This window comes from Monodelphis domestica, chromosome 7 (genome assembly GCF_027887165.1).
Source record: "Monodelphis domestica isolate mMonDom1 chromosome 7, mMonDom1.pri, whole genome shotgun sequence".
Taxonomy (NCBI): Eukaryota; Metazoa; Chordata; class Mammalia; order Didelphimorphia; family Didelphidae; genus Monodelphis; species Monodelphis domestica.
This window is the reverse complement of record NC_077233.1, coordinates 196,645,034-196,661,701: the sequence shown is the minus strand read 5'-3', so window position 1 is coordinate 196,661,701 and position 16,668 is coordinate 196,645,034. Positions and strand designations below refer to the sequence as shown.

Here is a 16,668-nt window from a genome sequence, read left to right as displayed (position 1 = left end):
AAAGTTTTAATTGACAAGAAGAAAGTAGCAGAAAAAACAATGAAAAGTATTTCCAAGCATTAGATTCAGGAGCCTTTGGAACATTTTTCTCCTAGGGGACTGGGCCATTTCCCCTTAGAAGGTTCAAACTTGCCAAGTCTTTCATCTATAAGCAATTATTGAGACTCTTCCCCCTTGCGTCTAAAGATTTTATTGCAACATATTTCAGTAAACTGCAAAACCTCTTTCATTAGAACCCTGTCCTGGAAAGGCTAAGTAGTACCAAAGGGGCCCGGAAAGGCAGGGAAAGATAAGAGGTAGTAACTACGAAAGGAGAAGAAGAAAAAACTATACTACAACAGCTTCTTGAATTTCACGGAAAAAAAAAAAAGTGCGGCTGGTTGCCCGAGGGGCCACAGTTTCTTCTCATTACTGCGGGGGGAGAAAAAGAAAAAGAAAAAGAATGATGGCTTGCTGAAAGCGGAAGGCTGATCTAACCCGCCTTATCATTGATGTAGTTGATTGCAACCAGGCACATCCCCCAGGACCGCTGCCTGGTATTGCCAACAGGGAACACAGGGACAGGGATAGTCGGGAGAACTCGGTACACATCCCACCCGCAGTCCGCGGCTAAAGAGATGGTTGTCCAGGGTTTCTGGAGCTCCACTTGGGCTGTCTCTGCGTGGAGCTTGGAGAAGGGGTCGCTGCTAGATTCTGGGCTTGAGGACCCAGGCTTCTCCCTCCCGAGGTTGCGTGCGCCCGCAATGTGTAAAGTGGCACACACAGAGGCAAGGGTGCGCACGCGCGCGGACACACATTACACACATACACACACACAAACACACGCAGTCCAACCCCGGCTCGCGCGGCAGAACGTCACGCGGAGCTGGGAGGGGAAAGAGAAGGGAGGTGGGGCTCAGGGATCCGGGAGAAAAGAGCAGGAACAGTCGCTGCTCCTGCTGCTGCTGCTGCTGCTGCTGCTGGGGCGAGCGAGGGGCTGCTCCAGCCAGAGGCGGAGGAGAAAGAGGAGGGCGAGGAGGGGGAGGAAGATGGTGGAGCTGGAGGCAGCCACGGCTGGAGGGAAGGCTTGTGCCCAGGCTGGTCTTCCACCCTGTCATTCTCTCCGCGCCGCCTGCTAACGTGGGCCCCGCCAGACCCCAGCTGTCAGGCTACAAGGTACTGGTGGAGAGAGGGAGGGAGGTGGCGGGTGGGTGGGAGGGATGACGATCCAGCCCCCGACGACGGATGCCTCCAGCAGCCCGGGAAGAGATGAGGAGTGTAGATGGTCCAGGGAGGAGGATGGAGGTTTATTGAATAACAATAATGATGCTGATGGTGGTGATTAGCATAATGCATTCTTTCCCTTCCCCCTCCCTCTCCCCAAATGAAGGGAAGAGGGGGGATGCCTTAAACTGGCTGTCAAGTGATGAGATACGGTGCTGAGACAGGATAACAGGAAGAGGTTTTAAAGGATAAATGTACAGTTGGATCTCTGGGGAGATACACACCGAGAAATCAGGGCTTTTGCCAGAGCAGAAGGGCCTGAAGACAGGAACAGCAGTAACAGGACACTGGGAGTGGAGTGTGTGTGTGAGCTTGTGTAGATATAGCAAGGAGGGAGGAAGGTCTCTTTCGTAGGATGACATTTTCAGGAACCCTTAGATTCTAAGGCTTAGAGGGATCTCTCTTCAAATGAAGATGCCGGAGAAAGAGTGATGGAAAGCAACTAGGCTGGGGTTTGTACTGTGTGCACTTGCTAGGTGAAGAGACTGGGGGAAAAGGAAGACACAGTAAGGTTTGTAGGACACTGTGAGTGTGTTTGTGCGTGTTTGTGTGCCCTCGCGTGATCGAGGCGCGCGTGTGATTCAATGTCTTATCCTCAAGCTGCAGGATCTGACACAGGGGTCTAGTTAGCGCCCGACTTGCTGTCAACAGCCTTATTAACAACAGGCAAGACTGTGGGACATTATTGTGAGTGATTTTCGCCCTGAAACTGTATGATTTCTGATAGTGCCCTTTTTTTAAATCAATGAGTGAATTTTCTACTTGGCTTTATCTTTTTATGTTGGAATATAGGAAAGGAAGTAAAGATGTAAAGCGCCTGAGCACATGGCTCAGTAATAGAATGATGGTCACACCTTCTGGAAGTGCTGGTTGTCCCTTCTCATCCTTCGATACGTAGCACCATGCAGGTGGCACTTCTTTTTGCCTAGTTTCTGCATTGGTCTAAGTCCCCTCCCTGACGATGCAGCTCCTATTGTTTGTCTGATTTCTGACCAGTAGAAAGAAAACCTTTATGATGTCTGCCCTACCATCTCCCCCTCCCCCATATCCTCAGCCCCCAATCCCTTAAATGTCAAGGATTATATTTTCTGCTACTACCAACGTAGTAACTCTAGCGTTTGTTGAAGTACAGAGAGCCACTGATAAGTGGTATTTTCTCTTAGTTTTTTTTCCTAAACAGCATTTATTTTGGAGATTTACAAGCAAAGGAGAAAAAACGGTGAATTCTATTTTCATGAATGGTTCAAGAAACGGACTACCTTCTTTCTTAGCACCAGTGAAATAGACTTTCCTAGTTTTCACTGTGGGTGCTCTATTTATATCTTCCAGGGACGAAAGGGATAGAAGTGTGTGTACTGAAAAGTCATCTGCCCTTTTACCTTGTGCTTTGCTGTTGTGGGGAGTTTCAGGTCTGGTCATAGCCAGCTGAATCAAAGCCAAGGGTCATAGAGATGGACAAACAAAAGCGTTATTGTTGGGTTGATTCTGCATGATAGGAATAAGCTACCACTGGGGTTGATGTGAAACATATAGCTTATGTGAGAAATTATGGCTCTGTGTTCACACACACACACACACACATATATATGTACATATATATGAAAAACTATATGACATGGCTGTAGGTAAGAGAAACCAAGCATGTACAATTTAATTTGAATCCTTGGTCCACATGTCTTTCAGTTGAGAGAGAAAGAAGTATATTTCTTTATACTAATTCCTTGGTATTTCTTTGTTAACACACTGTATGGCTAGCTTAGCTTACCCTGAAATATTCTAGTCACAATATTTTAAATTCTACTGCATTGCTGTCAGAATCCAAACTGGCTGCCTTGTCTCCCCCCCCCCCCCCCATCCCCTTTTAAGACCATAGCTATTATATCTACATAAACAAATATATAACACATTATTATCACAGGAATTTGGGGGGGTTAAAGATTGTATTTTATTGCTTTCATTTTTACAGTTTTTACACCATAAAAAGCAGAGTTCCTTATCTCTTCATTTTACCATATATAACAACAATTTAATTTAATGTATTTTATTCATTAACAATAATATAAGGGTCAGATTTTCTTGAAGAGTCAGTATGAAGCATAGTTTTATTATTGCTTTCTTTTTGAGCCATTAATTTTTCAATTAGAGTTTGTTCTAACTCCTTGAAGAGTTAAAGATAGGTTTTGGGGGGAAATCATATTTCTAGTTCTGGGTGTATCATCTCTTGTGATTTGTGTAGAATCTTTTTCTGATAAAAAGTTCTGAATTTTTTATGCTTTTTGGAGTGCTTCCTTATCCATCCTATTCAGGAAAAAGATTTTTTTTAAATTCTCTTCTTGAAAAAAAAAAACAATTCCTGGAAGTAAATAAAAACATTCCATAAAATTCATGCTTATTTGATAAATAAGTAAAGGCAGCATATTTTTCAAGAAAGTTTATATTCCTCTTGAATTATCCAGGTATAACCTGAATTTGACAAAGGGAATTGTAACTTATATTGATTGAATATGATCTAGAACATTAATATGATTAAATTTAATAAAATGACATGTATAATGTTTTAAGATGAATAGATTTTCTTAAAATTGAATAAGAAAAGCTAATGGTACAACTTGAATTCTGTAATTCTTTGTAGGAAATTGTTATAGCATATGTGGTAGCCTGCAGCAACCCATTTGCTTTGCATGGATGCATTTCCTTCACTTAAAATTTCACAAATGCCATTTTCACTATTATTCAATTGAAAAAAAAAACCAAGCTAATTCTTTAGAATTCTTGTAAGAGAAAGATATTTGCTTACTGATCTGGTTGTATAGGGAGAAATTATGTCAATATCTATCTTATTTTGGCTTTTATTCTACGGTAGGTATTCATGATGTGATATGGAAATAAAAGCAAAGTAAAAGTGAACTCCAGTTTCACAATAGTTTAAGTGATTTTCTGAAAAAGCTGCCATATAACAGTGGAACACAGCCAACCCTTACTTTATCAACTTCTCAGAGAGAGAAAAGTGTTCAGTTTAAAAATCGATTAAGGCAGAGGCTTCTTCAGTGTCTAATATATTCTATGAACTTATTCTCATGTGGAATTTTGATTTTAATTAGTAAAGCTTAATGAAAACAATAAAGAAAAAAGATGCACAAAAAGATTTTTTGTATAATGGGAACATGTCTGATATATAACTATGCTTTTACATTGAAGTAGGATGTTGATTTTCAGTAAGCTGACCTTGTCCAAGCTAACAAAATAAACTCTTTAGGCATCTCCTTCCCATTTATAAGCTGGACATTAAATTGTGATATGTTCTATTGTCTTTACCGGAGAATTAGTTAGATGCTGAATGATGAAACCCCCCCCCCCCCGCCACACACACACACACACACACACACACACACACACACACACACACTACTTCATTTAGTCACATCATTTAAAGATTAGGTTTTTTTAAAAATCACATCTTATAGATCTTCAGCATTGGCTTTCATGAGATAACTGTGGTTCCACACTGAAGATATAGAAGAGTGTTGTGTGTAATAGCATGGGAACTTGAGTGTTAGAACTGAGTTAATGGTCCTGGTACATGCAATGGTATTATTGAGTCAAACTGAATGATCATATAACGGTGTACCTCTTCCACTACTCTACAGCCATATTATTGTGTGTATTTGCTAAGGATTTCCATGGACAAATGTTAATGTTATTGGAAATAACATGGAAAGCTTTTCCATGGCTACTACATCAAATAGAATACTCAGACTTTGCTGTCCAGTAGTGATGTGTCAATCAGCAATTTCCCATTCTTTATGGCAAAAATTCAAATATTAAAGGATAAGATGAAGGTATTTGTACCTTAATTTCTGGGGATTTTTGTTTCCAAAAAGGACATAACATCTAGGCATGACAGTGAATTAATTTTTTATAAATAACAGACAGAATATGTAAGCATGACAGTGAATTAATGTATAAGAGACAAGTGAAATGTTGCTAAAGTTTCTTTGCATTGGAGAGTTCTTTAGACCATTAATCTTATTAGGAATTTACTTTTTGTTCATTTTTAAGATATTATAGCTTAAAAACAACATATTTGATCACATCTAGGAATTGAAGGACTATTTGGGTCTTTTTAATCAATGAAAATCTAGTGTTTATGATATCAGTGTCAAAACATGGCACTGACAAGTCACTTCTAAAGAACTGTAATCATTTGTCCTATTTTTATCAAGTTTTTCATTATTATGGGAACATTCTTTCTTCATTGAGTATACCTCACTTTATTAAAATTTGCATACATTTAACATTTCTGTAAATGGAGTCAATATTTAAAATGCTCTACTAGAAGTTGCTGTTTAAAGAAATATATCAAATCTTTTTGTAACAAACTGAAATGCCTCCTAACTTATTTGTTTGTAAGTTTGGACTTTAAAATTTTATTTCCTTAGGGTGGAGCATGCCTGTATTGTATTCTTTTCCTTGGGAAGTGGTATGGGATTTTTTGCCTGTTAGGACAGTAAACCATAGTAAGAATTTCCTTTTTTGAGTATGGATTACTTTTCCCTTTTTAAGGGTGAATTAGAGTAGGAAGGGAAGTGGAAGTGGAATAGAATGAATGAATGAATGAATGAATGAATGAATGAATGAATGAATGAAACTACCAGTTGATTTTCTTCCAGGAATCATTCTGAGTGTATATTCTAATACTAGTAGTTTCATATTGTGTCAAGTCACTGTGTTCTTGCCTCTTTCTCTGAAAGATTATCCACTACTCTATCCAATCTCCTGGGAAAATTATTTCTTCTTCTTCTCCTCCCTCCTTCCTGCTTTCCAAGTTCCCTCTCAAATATCTAAGAGTTCTGGTGTGTCTTCAAAATTTCAGGGGTCTGGGATTTTGTTGGTGTGGCTGCTTTTTCCACCAACTCTGATGAAAGCACCTCTATAACTCAGTAGGTGGTCTTTCCAAGAGTTGCTGTGACTGAGGAATTTTTCATCTTGCAGCCAAGATGGTGGTAATCCTGTTAGAGCTTAGCTAAGGTAGGTCTTCAGACCACAGGCATATAACCTATCACTGGGCACATTCATTTCATATATGTGTCCATTTAACAGTGGTAAAAAAGAGTTATTTCATTTAGTTTGCTTTGTTTTCAAAGCATGGACTCAAACATTTCTAGCTTGGTAGGATTAACCAAAACTTATTGTCTGTTAGAATAACCTTTGAGAAGCCAAGGTCACTCCCATTCTATTAGAGTAGATTTTGCTGGAAAAGAGTCCAAAAGGCAGTTAGGTATCTTAGTGGATAGAGAGCCAGACCTGAAGACTGGAAGGTCCTAGATTCAAATATGATCTCAGACAATTCTTAGTTATGTGACTCTGGGCAAGTCACTTGACCCCAGTTGTCTAGCCCTCATTGACCCTCTGCCTTAGAACCAATACTTAGTTTCAACTATAAGGCAGGAGGCAAGGGTTTTTTAAAAAAGAATAGAGTCCTGATATTTAACTCTTTTCATCTCAATTTCAACCTGATATAACTCTTTCTTCTTCACAACTTGTGAGATTGAAAGGAATCAATATTTCAGGGGATACATTTATTTCTACCACTCAAAAATAGTTCTTAGTTTCTAGTTAGGGTTTTTATTCTTCCCACTACTTGAAAATTACATATTATTTTCCAAACAAACATCATGGGAATATTGTAACAGGCAAGTTAGAATTTATTCCATAGATGGAATGTTCCAATAATGTTACCTAGTGTGGAAGTCTAGCCTTTTTCAGCCTCCTGGCATAATTACATTCTTTTTGTCTCTCTTGGGTGAAAAAATAAGAAATAAAAACTTAACTCTTTTTTAGCAGGAATTATATGCCCCCTTATAGATGATATAAGTATTTCACCTCCACGATTAAATATGAAATCATTTGTTTGGCATTCAAAGCTCTTCACAATCTGTCCCCCACTCCTCCTACTTTTCAGTCTTCTTACAACCCTCCACAAAATCTATGATCCAATGATTCTGGTCTCCTTGCTATTCCTCTCAAAAAGAGGGTTCCATCTCCATCTCCAGACTCCAGGTGTTAATACTCACCTTCTTCATCACCACCTCTTCTTAGATTCCCTGGCTTCCTTCAAAGCCTGACTAAAATCCTATATTCTATGAGAAGTCTTTCCAATCCCTCTTAATGCTAATGGCTTCTGCCTATTGAATGTTTCCAATTTATCTTGTCTTTTTCCCATTTTTACATCATTGGTGTTTCCCCAATTAGACATGTGAGCAACTTGAGAGGAGCAACTGTCTTTTGCTCTTCTTTTTATCCCCAAAACTTAACCCAGAGCTTGGCATGTGGTAGGTGCATAAAATGCTTATGAATTCATTGACTTACTAGTAAAGTTAGTTGAAACTACCACCATTTAAACACACTAGTACTATAAAGGGGCCTAACAATAAAGAAGACCTAATAGAAAATTTACTCAGAGCAGCAAAACTGACCTGACCCAGGAATGAAATGTGAATTCTGTAGGTGCTTGTTGTCTAAATATAATACAATACAGCAGTGGTTCTCAACCTTTCTAATGCTGTGACCCCGCAATACAGTTCCTCATGTTGCAGTGACCCCAAACCAAAATATTATTTTGGTGGCTACTTCAAAACTGTAATTTTGCTACAGTTATGATTCGGAATGTAAATACCTGATATGCATTATGTATTCTCATTGGAAAAATTGAGAGGTTGAGAACTGCTGCAATACAGCAATTCTGTGTTTTAGATTCAGATCTTAGGAAGGGAATCTTCCTCCTCTGCTACTTCCATCATAATTCCCTTGAAGTATTTTGGGGGCCTCTACAAACTACAAATTCTTGCACTTGGAACTTACAACAGGTTCAAGGAAGAATGTTCTAGTGCCAAGGATTGGTGGACACTAGTACAAGTTACTGGTAAAAACAGGTTACTCTGAGAAAGAGGTAACAGTAAGCTCGATATCTAATTGCAAAGAGTTCTGCTTAAGAACTAGGGAAATTTTATGTCAATGCCCTTTCAATCTTTCATATTTTTTGAAGATACTCTTAAAAGAATATACAGTGCTATTCTTTATTTTCCTGTGTTAAATAATTATCCATGCTTATTTCTATCATTAAACTTCTATATTTACATGTCATTTCCTGAGGAATTTTGAGGCATCTTTGGCATAACTATCTTAGTCCTTCAGACTTCACTGGATGGGTGGTTGCTTCTAGGGTGATGAGTTACATAAATGTATGTCAGCCAGGGTGGATTTGAGATGTGGAATTAGACATAACATTTTTAATATGGCCAATGGCAGGGATTTGTTTTGTCTGACTCTTTGTATCTGCTACAATGGATTTGCTTTCTTTTCTTTTTTGAGGAGGGCAGGATGAAGAGAAAATAAATGTCTATTAATGGAAAAGGGTATGTCATTGTACTATTTCAAATAAGGTTTTTGCTTTTGTTTTTTTTCTGATGTGGCTAATTAGTCTGAAAACAATAGATGTTATGGCATATTTGGGTTTCAGTAAGCCATGTGATACAATCTCTCATATCCTTTTGGAAAATGTGGGAAGATGTAGACTAGATGATAGTACAATTACCTGAATTTGTGGCTTGTAGCAGATGGTTGATTGATGGATAGCCTAGTGTAAAGCTTGGGGATTCTGCCTTCAGTCCTATCCTATTCAACATTTTTATCAGTGACTTGGATGAAGACCTACGGGACACAATTATGCAGATAATATGAAGCCAAAAGGTACTAATAATAAATATTGGGTGAAAAGAATCAGGAACCAAAGAGATCTTGACAACAGAAATGAGGAACTAAATTTAAGGTGAACAAATCTGTTGCTTGATTTGTATATATTTGTGTCCTCCATTAGATTATAGGGTAGAAATTCATTTGCCTCTTTTTTTGTAACCCCAGTGCTTAGCACAGTGCCTGTCACATAGCAACTGCTTGATGTTTATTGATTTGTTGATGATTGAAATTTAATGAGGATAAAGGCAAAGCCCTGCATTTAGATTAAAAAATTCAACAGTATCAGTATAATATGGGGAAAACATGTGTTTATAGTATATTCGTGTGAAAAAATTCTCTAGGGGTTTAAGTTCGCTGCAAGCTTGGAATTAGACACTAGTGTGCTGTGGCTGCCTTAAAAGCTCAGGCATAATTCAGGTCCATTACTTAGGGTATAGTGCCCAAAATTAGGGAGGGTCCTCTGTATTCGTTAGTATAGCATTATTTATAGTTCTGGTCCTGACATTTTTAGAGGGCTGGAGGGTCCAGGGTCAAGCAACCAGGAAGAATAATGAGAAGACATTAAATGATACAATAAAAAAATGGTCAAAGGACTTGGAGATAGTTAGTTGGGAAAAAAGAAGACAAAGAGGGAATATAACAGTCACTTTCAGATATCCAAAAAGCTCTTCTCTTTAGCCTTGGAGAGCCAAACTAGACCAAATGGGCAAAAGATGTTAGAAGGAAGATTTGATTCAATATAAAGAAGAACTTTTTTTTAACAATTAGAAATGAATGAAAAAGGTGTAATAAAGATATCAACTACATTTTTAAAGTATAAAATGAAACAAATTGCTTTATGGCACAGTGAATTCTTCAACACAGAAAATTTTCCTGAGTGGATATTGTCCACAATATCAAGTGGATATTGTCTACAACATCAAGTGGATACTGTCCACAACATCAAATGGTCATTGTCGACGCTGTTTAAAGGAGATTTCATTTCTCAATTAGGAGATTCTCAAGCAGAATGTTCATGTAGATAAACTTTAAGATCACTTCCAAGTATAGGATTCTTGAAGCAGTGATGAAAATCAGAAGCAATAAAGGAGCTGAAAAAGAGAGAAGTGGATGGAAGTGAAAAGCAGATTTGCTGACTTCTTTTATAGAGTTATAAGAAAGGAAGAACAGTGGTGACCACTAAATGGAGAGAGAGAGAGAAATATCTAACTGAAATAGCCCAGCAGTGGAGAGATTCAGTATAGAATTAATAAGACCCAAAGAGTTCAAGATCCTCTAAGGATATTCACTATATAATAACTGGAGTTTGTAGAGATAACTGCCTCATCAAAACAGGTTAAATTCTGTTCAATATGTTTATTAAGAGAGGGAGGTTTTAAAAATATGAATTTTAATAAAGATAGTTAAAATCTCAAATCCTGAATTCTTGAAGGATTAGCACTCATATCTAAAAAGTGAACAAGTACTTCAAGTATTCCATAGCCATTTCAGAAAACTGAAGTACTCCTTAACCCTCAGTTGAGACAGACTGTAGCATCCCTTGATATATTGTGTCTGCATCAGTGTTACCTGTGTTACATTAAAGTGACCCATGAGGCTGGAGACATTGTTTTTTAAATAACATCCTTTGTGCAAGGTCTAGAGTAAGGGTTTTTGAAAGTAGTCTTGAGTTCTTCTTTTTATATTTTATTTAATTGATTAATTTAGAGTATTTTTCCAGGATTATAATAATCATGTTCTTTTCCTCCCCTTCCCCTAACCCCCTCCCATAACCAACATACAATTCCACTGAGTTTTAAGTAGTCTAGAGTTCTTAATCCATGGTCCACATATGCCCAGTGGATCTGTGAATAGATTTCAGAGAGTGGGCAACCTTGGAAAAGAAAAAAATTGCATCTTTGTTTTCACTAATATTTGGTTTCCTATAAAATCCAATGTATATTATTTTATATATTTAATGTACTGTTTTAAGGAGACCATAGACTTCATATTGCCAATGTGGGTCATGACACCCCAAAACAGGTTAGGAATTCCTGATCTGGTCAATGTCTAATCCTTTGATGATAGTAATGTTTCTCCACATTTTCATATGCAAGTGGCGATTTTCATATAGGTAGATAAAGTGCTTTATTCTCACCACTGGGAAAGATTTCAACCTCTTTACACATACATTCTCATCCCTTTTGATACATGCCTGCATTTTTCTATAAATCCTACTTAAATTCACTGAACCTCAATTTCCTCCTCCATAGAATGGGGATAATAATACTTCAACTACTTACATAATGGAATTATTAAGGAAAGCACATTGTAAAACTTAAAGTTCTATGTAAATGTGAAGTGTTTTATTCTTAATGACAACCAGCATGCTGGAGGTCTTCCTTGTTCCTGTAGTATTTTAGGGCTATCAATATACCATTCAGACTATGTCTAGTAACTTTTAGTCTCACTTTGTTCATATCAAGCCCTAAATAAATATCTGTCCAATTGCATTGATAATTTCTAATTATCATATCCAAAGGCCTTTTCTTAATTCCCATTCTCTTTGATCTTCCTATGTCTTTGACTATCCCTTTTCTGTTCTTTCTCAACTTCTATATCACCATGTAATTGTAGTTTCATTTATATGATTTTTTTCTTTTTCCATTTTCTTCAGTGACTCCTCTTCCTACTCTCTACATGCGCCAAGATTATAGACACCAGGGTCACTGATCTCTCTGAACTCCTTTCTTTAGTGGTCTGAATTTAATCCCATTGTTTAAAATGTGATTAATTCTCCAAACTATCTCTGCAGTCTTCATAACTAATTCCTCTTCTGATTTTCAGGTCCTCAATTTAAAAGACCTGCTGGATATTTCTGTCTAAGTGTCTTGCTGCCATCTGTCCCAAAACATATTCCTCATCTGTTCCATATTTCCTCTTCTGAAAAAAAAGAGATCTCCTTTCCCCTCTTCCCTTTTTCTTCTCCCTAACCAAGTTCTTCTTCCTGGCTTTCCCATTTCTATTAATGGTATTCTCACCATTCTTCTACTAACCTAGATTCAAATCCTTTGACTCCTCCCTATTGCTTGTTCCCCATGTCCAAGAATTGAGAAGTCCCACAAGTTATTATTTTTTTTTACTCTCTCTTACATTTATTTTGTTTTCCATTCCTATTGCCTTAGGGAATTAGCATTGTGAAGTGAGAAGAATGCTAAATTCAGAATCATACAACTTGAATTAGAATCCTCTTTCTGTCACTTATTAGTGTGACTTTGGGCAAGAGGGCTTTTCATCTTTCCTCACCTCTAAGTTTCCTCATTTGTAGAAAGAGGGGAATGGACTGAATGACCTTTAAGTAAGTTCCCTTCCATCTCTAAATCTGTGATTCTATGATTAGTAGAAAGTTAGCCCAGTGAAAATTCCTTACACTGATGAAATCATACCGATGAAAATCAAATCAAATCAAATCATAAAACCTGTAGTCTCAGGTTTGTTACATTTTGCCTGCATTGTAGCAATAGTCTTCTAACTTGACTTGCTGCAACTAATTTATATTTTCTCTCTCCTGTAAGCCACTGCCATATAAAACTTCCAAAAAACACTCCATTGATGGTTTTACTCCTTTGGTCAAAAATTTTCCATGGCTCTCCATTGCCTTCAAGAAAGTTCAAACTTCTTGACTATTAATGAAGACCTTCCATAACGTAGCCTCAAAAGTTCCTTTCTAACTTTATAGAACTGGTAACTAGAAATTCTTGAACCCAGGACAAAAGCACTAATGACAGAAATGCTAACATCCCACAAAGTTGTTGATAGTGAGGCTATTATCACTGCAAGAAAGGAACATTGTAGGAAAATTCTGAGTGAGGACCTGAGAGACACTTCTATAAGTCAAGTACTCAGATTTAGAGAATAGATGTTGATCAATCTATTTTGACTGCTTTGAATCCTTTTTTTTTTTACTCCTTTCTAGTTCCCAGCTCTGTTCTGATTATCAGATGGCTGGATTCTGGTTATCTGAAGTGATTTCATACATTTTTATATATGATTTATCATTCTCCTTCCAGATGGTTGGGTTTCTAAAAAAAAAAACTTTACTGATTTTTTTTCTTTTCCCTCAATACTACTTTGAAATGAAGAAAAGCAATTTAGTAAAACCAACCAACACAGTGGCTACAGCTGTTAGATTATGCAACATTCATCATCTGTAATCTCCCTGCTCTGGACCAAAAGGAGGGAGATGTATTTCAGCTGTCCCCTGGAACCAATAGAGCACTGATTTTAATCTGAGTTCAGATGATTATAAAAAACAAAACAGAGCAAAATCTTTACCTTCTGTCTCAGAATCGATGTTTAAGTATTGGTTCTAAAATAGAAGGGTGTTAAAGGCTAGGCAATTGGGGTTGAGTGACTTGTCCAAGATTACAGAACTAGGAAGTATCTGAGGCCAAAACTGAACCCAGGACCTCTCATATCTAGGCCTGGCACTGTATCCACTGAGGCACCTAGCTTCTACCAGTTGATTTTCCTTGGATAGTTGTTTTCCTTGGATAATGGATCTACAATTGATAACCTACTCCAACTCCCTCAATTTATAGATTAGGAAACTGATGCCTAGGAAGGATAAGTGACCAGTCCAGGTCACAAGGGTAGAAGTAAGATTTATACCTACATCCTCTGATTCCAGAACCAGTGTTCTTTTCATTTTACCATAATCACCCACATCAGGTGGTTTTACTTGTGTTGTAATGAATAGACGACTCAGTTTGGAGAAAGGAATTCCTGACTTGAAGACTACCTCTTGACACCACTTCTTCTGTGATCTTAGAATATTTTTGAGACTAAGGACTCCCTGAGACTTAGTTGCTAAATTACAAATGTTTTATATTTTGTGTTGGTAGAGGGAATTTCCATGCAAGAAGTCCCTATGCTTGAAAATCACCAATTGTGGTGTTTTTGCAATTTTTTTGTAGCAAGTTGATGATCTCGAATTCTTGAAAGGGATACCAAGGTAGCACAAGTTATTCAAGGCTTTACCACACTCAGGTATTGGTTCAGAACATGAATGACTAAGTTTGGATAAATTCATCGCTAGATTGCCTCTAGTGTGATGAAATCTTTGGCCATTTGAAGTGTTTCTATTAAATCACGGGGGAATCATGATCTGAATCAAGGCCAGGAGCACCAATACCAGTGAAATCACAAGTCACAGATCAATTTCAAATCACAATGAAATATGGAAGCACCAAAGAAGCTTTCCATTACTCTGATCACGTGTTAACAACCCTGGTGGTATTCTGATAGAAATAAATTGAATTGGGAGTGACTAGGTGGCTCAGTGGATTGAGAGTCAGGCCTAGAGATAGGAGATCCTGGCTTCAAATCTGACCTCAGACACTTCCCAGCTGTGTGACTTTGGGCAAGTCACTTGACCCCCATTGCCTAGACCTTATCACTCTTCTGCCTTGGAACCAATACTTAGTATTGATTCTAAGATGAAAGATAAGGGTTAAAAAAAAAAGAAATGAATTGAATTGTCTTCAAATATGTCAAGGGCTCGTCATATGGAAGAAGAGTTAGACTGATTTTGCCAAGAGGAAAACTAGGGCCAATGGAATTCAACAAAACATCAGGCAGAGAACTCCATAGCAATTGGAGCTATGTGAAAAAAGAATGTACTATCTTATAAGTTCATAAGTTCTACACAATTGGATGTATTCAAATACAAGTTGAATGATTGATTGCCAAGAAAACTATAGAGTGAGATTCCTCCTTTGAGCAGAAGGGTGGACGGGATGGTCCAAGGGCCTTGCCATTTCTAAGACTGTGATTCTCTAGGACTACAGTACACCAGCGAAAATAATAGGGAAAAAAATGCATTGGATCTCGGGTCTTTAAACCCTGTGTCCGATGCAATTTTAAGCTTTAAAGCTAAGCTGAATGCTAGAAATAGCTCTTGGATTTTGTTTATGACCAGCACTGGACAGTGTCTAGTCTGTACAGCAGGGATTAGGGTAAGAACAGTACACAGAGTAGAAGGAACTGTTATTCTGCCTTTGCTTCTTTTCAGAGAGAGCAAGCTGCGTTTGTTTTTGTGGAATTAAAGGCTTTTTGTTGGTTATTGAAAGGGACAGGTTGTATACAAACTGCACAAAGTGAGTTGTACTTGAAGTAAAATGATAAATTTCAGAAAACAACCTCTATATTTACATAAAAGGATTTTGGATTAACTTTATAAATCAAACCTCATTTTTCTTAATTTACCATGGAAACAAAGCTATTGGAAAAACTATAGCTAAAGGTTGTGGCTATAAGGTCCTTTAATTCTTGTAGATATCAGGGAGCAAAGGGAGTAGAAAAGAGATGTTTTTATTAGCATAGGGTTCATCTGCTTTACAGAGGAAATACATGAAATTAAGTTTTAAGGCAAGGGTTCTTTTTTTATTTGAAAACTTTTATTTAATTAATTAATTTAGAATATTTTCCATGGTTACATGATTCATATTCTTTCCCTCTCTTCCTCCCACCCTCTTCTCGTAGCAAATGAGCAATTCCACTGGGTTTTACATGTGTCATTGATCAAGATCTATTTCCATATTATTGATATTTGCACTAGGGTGATCATTTAGAGTCTACATCCCCAATTATATCCCCATCAATCCATGTGATCAAGCAGTTGTTTTTCTTCTGTGTTTCTACTCCCACAGTTCTTTCTCTCTATGTGGATAGCGTTCTTTCTCCTAAGTCCTTCAGAATTGTCCTGAATCATTGCATTGCTACTAATGGAGAAGTACATTACATTTGGTTGTACCACAGTGTATCAGTCTCTGTGTACAATGTTCTCCTGGTTCTGCTCCTCTCACTCTGCATCAATTCCTAGAGGTCGTTCCAGTCCCCATGGAATTCCTTCAGTTTATTATTCCCTTGAGCACAATAGTATTCCATCACCAACATATACCACAATTTGTTCAACCATTCCCCAATCAAAGGGCATCCTCTCATTTTCCAATTTTTTGCCACCATAAAGAGCGCAGCGATAAATATTCTTGTACATGTATTTTTCCTTATTATCTCTTTGGGGTACAAACCCAGCAGTGCTATGGCTAGATCAAAGGGCAGACAGTCTTTTAAAACCCTTTGGGTAAGGCAAGGGTTCTTAACCTGTGGTTATGAACTTTTCAAATATATATATATATATATATATTTGAACCCTTATCTTCTGTCTTAGAATCAATACTATGTATTGGTTCCAAGGCAGAAGAGTGGTAAGGGTTAGGTAATGGGAATTAAGTGACTTGCCCAGGGTCATACAGCAAGGAAGTATCTGAGGTCACTTTTGAACCTAGGACCTCCCTTTTCTAAGTCTAGTTCTATATCCATTGAGCCACCTGATCACTCCCAATTCAATTTATTTCTATCAGAATACCACCAGGGATTTTAACACATGATCCACTGAGCCACCATCTAGCTGCCTCCTATCAAGTATATTTTGAAAACTATTTTAAAGTAACTGTTTCCTATGTAATCATCTGCATTTTATTTTATGCATTTAGAAGGATTATTCTAAGAAGGGATCCAAAACCTTCACCAGTCTTTGAAAGAGTTCCATGACCCAAAAAATGATTAAGAATCTTAATTCTAAGGTGTGATGGTTGGTAGGGTTTAGTT

General features: G+C 37.5%; 1 protein-coding gene across 2 annotated transcripts in view; it reads left to right on the top strand.

Moving 5' to 3' along the window:
• Positions 1-798: 798 nt before the first annotated feature.
• The window catches only part of APBA1 (amyloid beta precursor protein binding family A member 1), a 270,008-nt gene continuing 254,138 nt past the window's right edge, over positions 799-16,668 (top strand). The window contains exon 1 of one of the 2 annotated variants that reach the window (XM_056806236.1): positions 799-1,155. The gene's annotated coding sequence lies outside the window, so the exon portion shown is untranslated. The remainder of the gene's footprint in view (positions 1,156-16,668) is intronic. The other variant, XM_056806239.1, reaches the window with a different exon arrangement.